The following is a 7,786-nucleotide window of genomic DNA, read 5'->3' as shown; positions in this document are numbered from 1 at the left end:
GTGTGGACAGGTGTGGGGGGGCAGGTGTGTGTGTGGACAGGTACATGTGGCCATATTTTACCAAGTGACCATACCACGTGCTTGTTGGTCTGATGCCTGTGAAACAGATCTCACAGACAGAATGCACAGGGCCCGGGCAGGTAGGCCGGGGCAGGGCGGGGCAGGTAGACCGGGGCAGGCTATGCAGACGGTGGCTCCAAAGGCAGCTGGAGGGAGACAGGCTGCTTTGCGGAGGAATGCTACCCGAGCTCAGAGCAGAGGCCGGGGAGCCAGCTGGTGACGCTCACCTTCGCTGGGGATGCTCGGGCGGGAGGCGGCTTGGCACTGGGTGCATAGGCAGCAAGGCGGCTGTTACGGACTGCAGGGTAGGGATGTGGGCCCGGAGTGGGCACACGTGAAGGTACCATTTGGGAGCCATTTGTGTGTTATGCACTGTGTCCAGGCGGACCAGCGTGGCCTTCCAAGGTGGTCCCGCTGCTCTGGAGAGTCACACATATTTGTGATCATGCCCACAGTGCTGGCGTGTCCGCCCGGCCCTGCCTGACATCGGAAGGTTTCTGTCTGAGAAGCTAGGCCCACACCAGATCTGTGAGGTGAGGCGGGCCGTCCCGCGCATTCTCCCCGCGAGGCTCCTGAGGAATGGGAGGGGACTCCCCCACTCCGCCTGGAGGGGAAGGACAGGTTTCCACTGTCCTCCACTGTGGAGGCGGTGGGAAGAGGCTCTTCCAGCCCAAGGGATGGGTGGAGGTCAGGCGGCTGCTGCCAGGCTGGTGGCTCACAGGTCCGTGGTGCTCTGGCTTGGCCTGGGTGGAGCCAGACCCACCTTCTCCCCTCAGCCTCCCAGGGCCCTGACTGGGGGGTGTCCATGAGAACACACCATCTACTAGAAAAGAGGGGCGCATGGTCTTTTGTGGGTGGCAGCGGGGGAAATGCAGAGAATCACGGACATTGTGAACTTGGGGAAGTCATGGGTCCGCTGGCCCTGGGGCCCATCTCTGCTGATCAGTGTGCTGCTCATCCAGGACCAAGAGAAAGCATCTGGGCTTGTGGGTGATGCCCTGGCTTTCTGTCTGTCAGGTCCCCTTCCCTGCATACCTGTCGAGTGAACACTCACAGCCCACTTCGTGCGGTGAGTCCAATCGGCTTTGCCACGTGCGATGCTCCCGAGGTCGGAAGTGTGCGTGCACGCATGTGCACCTGTGTGCCTGAGTGTACAGCACTGCAGCCTCAGGCTAGGAGTGGCCGCTGTTCCACCGAGTCCCTGAGGTGTGTTTAGCCTGAGCCCTGCAGAGCCCGGCTGCCCTCTGCTCCTACCATCTGTCTGTTGGCGTGGAGCTTGGATTCTGGCAGCTCACAGGGCCCCTTTTGGATGCTGGTGTTTCTTGGAGCCTGGAGCTGCTTCTGAGCACCCAGGATGGGGAGCTCAGTGCCTTTCCCTCCTGACTGGGCTGTCCTTTGTCAGAAGGAAAGGTGAGCACCACGGGGCACAGCTGCAGCCTGCACTCCCTCCACTGCCGCTGTAGGCCAGGGACATTTCCTTTAAAAATCTAGATAAGATACCTGGACTCCTGCTCTGTGTGTGTGTGTGTGTGTGTGTGTGTGTGTGTGTGTTTAGAGATAGAGGGGGGTGGGGAGAGAGAGAGTGGGCCCTCAAGCAGCCAGGAGGGAGGTCTGCAGTCACCCTGGCTTGAAAACCAATCTCAGAAGCACTGGGAGCAAGGGGGCTCCTATGAAGGGTACCCCAGATCTGGGTGGAGCCAGCCCCACAGTCCTCTCTGAGTGGGCGGAGCCAGGCCCATACTCCTCATTGAATAGCTGACATTTCAAAACTTGTAGCCAGCCGAGAGCTGACCTCTATCCCAAGTGGCCTTGTAGAAATGCAGGAGGTGCCCTCTCTGTTCAAGGACCCAGTGCTTTCTCCAATCCACCCAAAAGACCTCCTGCTTCAGATTACTCACACTGCTCAGGACAAGGCAGATGGTTCATGTGATTAGAACTCTCCTCCGTGGCCAGGCACCAGTGGCTCACACCTGCAGTCCTAGCTACTCAGGAGACTTGAGACCTGAGAATCACGCTTCAAAGCCAGCCTGGGCAGGAAAGTCCATTAACTTTCTCCCATCCCCCTCCCCCCAAAAAAGAGCTGGAAGCAGCGCTGTGGCACAAGTGGTAGAGCACCAGCCTTGAATGAAAAAGCTAAGGGACAGTGTTCAGGGGCTGAGTTCAAGCCCCAGGCCTGGAGGAGGAGGAGCAGGAGGAGGAAGGAGAGGAGGAGGAAGAGGAAGAGGTAGAAGAGGAGGAGAAGAGGTAGAGGAGGAGGAGGAGAGGAGGAGGAAGGGGAGGAGAGAGGAGAGAGGAAAGAAGGAAGGAGGAGAAGGAGGGGAGGAAGGGAGGAAGGAAGGAAGGAGGAGGAGAAGAAATACTCCCTTCTGTGTCTGCAGCTGGAAGTTCTGCACTCTGGAGCTGGCTGGCCTGACGGCAAACTTGACCTGGAACCAGCCCTGGACTCTGCGAAGCTCGGCCTCGGCTGACTGGCCATCTCCCCAGCGGTTGCTATGACCTACCCCCCACACTTTGGCTGGAGGGGGGCAGAACAGCAGCCAGGCCCCCAGGAACAGTCTGCCCGTACCGGAGCTCCTGGCCTCCCCTCTCCGCGGCTGGTCTGTGGTTGGGGAGGTCACCGTGCTGCGAGCACCCCGGGAGCAGGACATTGCAGAGCCGCTGTGCACAGCCCAAGTGGGTCGCGGCTGCCGTCCACAGGGAAGGACACGATGGTCAGGAGCATGGGCACTGAGGTCCACTGCCCAAGTCCAAGTCTTTTGGATGGTGTGTGGGGTGCAGACAGTCAGCCATGACCGTGAGCAGGCTGCCCACTGGCCTGCCCTGAGTGTGAAGTGGGCGCGGTCCTGCCCGCCCCGCGGCCCAGGGGCGTCTTGAGTTAGACGGGTTGCTTCACGAAGAGGATTGGGAGCAGATGTGACGGCAGAGACAGGCACTTGGGGCCCGACGGCTGTTTATCTTCTTCTCATTTATCTGTGCCTTTGATTTCCCCCTGATACACAGGGGTGACTGAGGAAGCTTTTTGTAAAGGTCAGACTGTTCTTTCCAAATAACCCGGTGCCGTCCCTGACCTATAGGATGCTTATGAAGTTAAAGACTAAAATAAACATCCATGAGAAGATCGGGAGGCTCTGAATCCATCACACACTTGATGGGTGGGTGGCTGAGAGACACCCTTCCACTAGGGAATGGGTGGTGAGGGAGGAAGAAGGTCATGCCAGGGGGCAAGCGAGGGAGGCCAGGGGGTAGAAGCACCAGCAAAGGGGTCCAGGAGCAGAGGTCAGTGGAGACTCTGTCTGTCTGTCTGTCTCTCACACACAGCTGGTGAGAAGTCTGGGAGCTTCTGCGGTGGGACCAGCAGCAGGAAGTTTTGCAATGGGGAAACAGGCCCAGGCTGGGTGGGTGCAGCAGAAGACAGCCATGTGCCTGAGTGTAGGATTTAGGGACAGCTTCATCTGCTCCTTAAATTCTCAGTGTGTGTATGGGGGGGCTTATCATTCTCAGTGTGTGTATGGGGGGGCTTATCATTCTCAGTGTGTGTATGGGGGGGCTTATCATTCTCAGTGTGTGTATGGGGGGGCTTATCATTCTCAGTGTGTGTATGGGGGGGCTTATCATTTTCAGTGTGTGTATGGGGGGGCTTATCATTTTCAGTGTGTGTATGGGGGGGCTTATCATTCTCAGTGTGTGTATGGGGGGGCTTATCATTCTCAGTGTGTGTATGGGGGGGCTTATCATTTTCAGTGTGTGTATGGGGGGGGCTTATCATTTTCAGTGTGTGTTTGGGGGGGCTTATCATTTTCAGTGTGTGTTTGGGGGGGCTTATCATTCTCAGTGTGTGTATGGGGGGGCTTATCATTTTCAGTGTGTGTATGGGGGGGCTTATCATTTTCAGTGTGTGTATGGGGGGGCTTATCATTTTCAGTGTGTGTTTGGGGGGGCTTATCATTCTCAGTGTGTGTATGGGGGGGCTTATCATTTTCAAGCCCCCTCCGGCTGTCCCCTGGTCACTTGGGGATGACACCTGCTCCCTGCCTCTGGGAATTCCTTGGACCGGCGCGCACGCCTGTGTCCCTCTGCTCTGGACAGGCCTGGCCTCTGACCGCAGGGCTGGCAGTGGGGACTGCTTTGTCAGGTTGGAACAGGGCCTGTTAAGCCCCAGGACACGCCGTCCCCTGGCCTGGCCTGTTGGAGCTGGGCCCACTTGGGGGATGGCGTCTGACCCTGTGTTCCAGGCCAGGCCAGGCCAGGGCAGTGTCCTTGGAACACAGCTGTGTCCAGCTGCTCCCCGAGGGGCCCTCCCAGCTCTGCTGGCCGCCAGCAGCTCTGCTGGCCACACAGACCACCCACCATAGGTGGTGGGGCTTTACCTTTAGGGTAACAGCAGAGATGCTGACCTCTGGGCCTGCAGAGTCTGGTGACGGGGGAGGGGGGGGCCCGCAGGGGGAGTTTGGTGATGGGGTGGGGGAGGGGTTACTTCCCAAAGGCACTTAGGGGTGCAACCAAGATGTTCAAGCTTGTGAAGTTGCCTTAGCACACACCAGCCCGTTGCTCCCTTCAGAGGGCCTCTGGGGTCACAGACAGAAGTCCTCATGGCCTTTGTCCTTCCTGGATGCAGAGATGTCTGCCAGAGCTCCTCCTTCCATCTGGCTTGCTGTATTTGCCTTCAAAGTCAGCAGGGAAACGGGAGTTCAACCACTGGCTGCACCAGAGACCCCAGAGTCAGAGACCTTAGACGTCAAAGGCTGGAATTTGTAATTTATTATCAATACAACCAATTGGGGGCCTGAACAGGGGCTAGAAGGGGAGCTCGGCACGGGAGAGTGCTTGGCTTTCATGGAACCCAACACTGCAGGAAAAAAGAAGGGACTGGATGTGTGGCTCAAGAGATAAAGTATTAGCCAGCCATGAGCTAGAAAACTGAATGAGGACCGGAGGTCCTGAGTTCAAACCCCAGGTGTCTGTCTGTCTGTCTGTCTCTCAAAATATTCAGGATACAATAAAAATTGCTCACTTCCGCTAGTACCAATGAGCTGGCCAGGAAGTAGGAGAGTCTCAGTTCTGGATGGAGGAGGGAAGCATGGACACTGGTCAGCATGTCTAGCTTTGCTTTGAGTTATGACAGATGAGACCACTGCTACATCTCTAGAACCAAAGCAAGCTTCCTGCTAAGTGAGGGAATGTGGACTGGCAGGCTCAGACTCTGAGGAAGGACAAACTGTACAGTCTTTTTTTTTTTTTTTTTTGCTTATGTGGTGCTGAGGAATCGAACCCAGGGCCTCAGGCATGCAAGGCAAGCGCTCTACCACTGATCTACCTTCCCAGCCCTGTACAGTCTTTTTTTTGTTAGTGGTACCAGAGCTTGCACTCAGGGCCTTGAACTTATTTGACTTGCTTGTTTGGATGGCACTCTACCACTTGAACCATGCCTCCAGCCTGGTTCTTGCTGGTTAATTGGCGATAGCGTTTTGTGGATTTTTCTGCTTAGGCTGATTTCAAACCATGATCCTTTGTATCTCAGCCTCCTGAGTAGCCAGGATTACTAGTGTGAGCCACCAGGATTCAGTGACCTCGAATTCTTCTAAGTGTGGAGATCAGGACCCAGGAAGACTTTCAGAAGGTTGGGTGGTCTTCAGGGAGACTAGCCCCTGGAGGGCAAGTACATCTGATTGATGGATTGAAGGCAGTTGTGGCCAGTCTGGATGTTTAGGTGTTGCAATGGTCTTTTCTTTTGGATCTTGGAGAATTGAAACTCGTTTATTCTCCTAGATAAACTTGAACAGCACTTTTTTTTTCTTTGAAGTCACTCACTTTACGGATCCTAGAAGAGCCTTCTCCCTTAACTCACAGTTCACCTTCCCATCCAGGTGAACAATAGGGTCTGTCTCCTGCTAGCTGCTGCGTGTCTGCATTGCCTGTCTCAAACTGCGGGGCTGAGAACAAGAGGAAGAAAATCCTCTGAGAATTAGTAACTGTAAGTACCTTGTGTGTGCACGTGTGTGTGCATGCATGCGTGCACACACCACACACACACACACACACACACATATGTTTTCAGGATAGAATAAAAAGCACTGTGGATTTATGTTTCCTCAATTATCCCAAAAGGTGAAGGACAGGATTTTAGTTTAAAGGATTCTTGAACTGAAAGCATCGCATCCACTTTGTTTTGCTTTTGCAGACATGAATGCAAATATTTTTGAAAGAAACCTGCCTTGTACCTCAGGCATCTGAAAAATTTCACAAAGCACCACAGCAGATAACTCAGTTCAGTATCGAGGAGCACCAAATACACTAGTGAGTGAGAAAGTACGAGGTTCGTGGTTCAAGGCCAGCCTGAGCAAATACCTCTGAGAACCCGGTCTCGGTCAACAGAAGCTGAGGTGGGGGGTGCGGGGCAGGCCTGCTGCTCTAGTGATGCTAGAGGGATAAACAGAAGGACCGAGGCCCAGTCCAGGTTGACCACAGTGCAAGATTCAGAAAATACCCGAAGCAAACAGAACTAGAGATTGTGGCCCTGCAGTACAGCAAGCACAGCCCTATCTAGCAAGCAGAAGGCTCTGAATTCAAACCCCAGGACTGCCAAAAAGAAAAACATAAAAAAGCCCAGTGAGTGTTGGAACAGATAGAGGATTACAGATCTAGGCCCAGCAAAATGAAAATGCAGAACACGGATGCCAAAAAGATTTTAGAAAAGAGCCAAAGAATCCGCGAGGCCTAGTGATTCATGCCTGGAATCCTAGTTTCTCAGAAGGCTGAAATCTGAGGAGAACATCTCAGAGTCAGCCCAGACAGGAATGGCCATGAGACTCTTATCTCCACTTAACTAGCAAAAAGCCAGAGGTAGAGCTGTAGCTCAAGTGGTAGAACACCAGCCAAGCAATAGTGTGAGGGCCTGAGTTCAAGCCTCAGTATCAGCACAAAGAGAGACAGACACAGACACACAGATACACGCAGAAAGAGACAGACAGGAAGACAGAGACAGAGATTTGTAAGACAAGGCAGGAAAAGATCAGATACAAAGGTTTACACAATGCTAAGCCAAAGAACATTGCAGAAATTCCGATGCCATCAGAAAGCAATAGACACAGGTGAACAAAAGTTCTAGAACTATTATAAATAAAGCATTCGTTGCTTAATGATGGAAAGTGTGATTTATTGGGCAGATAAAGCTGTTTTTAACTTGATTGTGCCTAATAACAAAAACTTCAAGATACACAAAGCCAAATCTGGCAGAATTACAAGGAGAAATAACACATCCACAACTACAGTGAGAGACAGTTTACAAGACAGGTTTATGGACGTATAATTACACATATGAAATTCACCGATTTGAGGATAAATGAGTTATAGACGTTTGTCCTTGTACAACCTTCACTACAAGGCAGTTTTAGGACATCTTCATCTCCCCAGCTTGTAGCCAACCCCCAGTTCCCAATCCCCGACGCAGCACCCATGGCTCTGCTCTACCTCTGTAGAAATGTCACCTGGTCACTTTCATTAGAGAATTGTCTTTGCGATCACACCCATCTCAGTGGGCTGTCATTTGTGTTTCAAAGACTGTTTATACCTACAAGTTGATCATTCGTAAGTCTGGGAGTAAATTGGCTGTTCAAATATTTTACCCACTTTTTTGTTTTGGTGCCAGTCTTGGGGCTTGAGCTCAGGACTTGGGCTCTGTTCCTAAGCTTTATGTGCTCAAGGCTAACACTCTACTGTTTGAGCCACA

Source organism: Dipodomys spectabilis, unplaced genomic scaffold, assembly GCF_019054845.1.
Source record: "Dipodomys spectabilis isolate Male_0828 unplaced genomic scaffold, ASM1905484v1 ptg000067l, whole genome shotgun sequence".
Lineage (NCBI taxonomy): Eukaryota > Metazoa > Chordata > Mammalia > Rodentia > Heteromyidae > Dipodomys > Dipodomys spectabilis.
The sequence above is the reverse complement of the archived record's forward strand: the minus strand, read 5'-3'. Positions refer to the sequence as shown.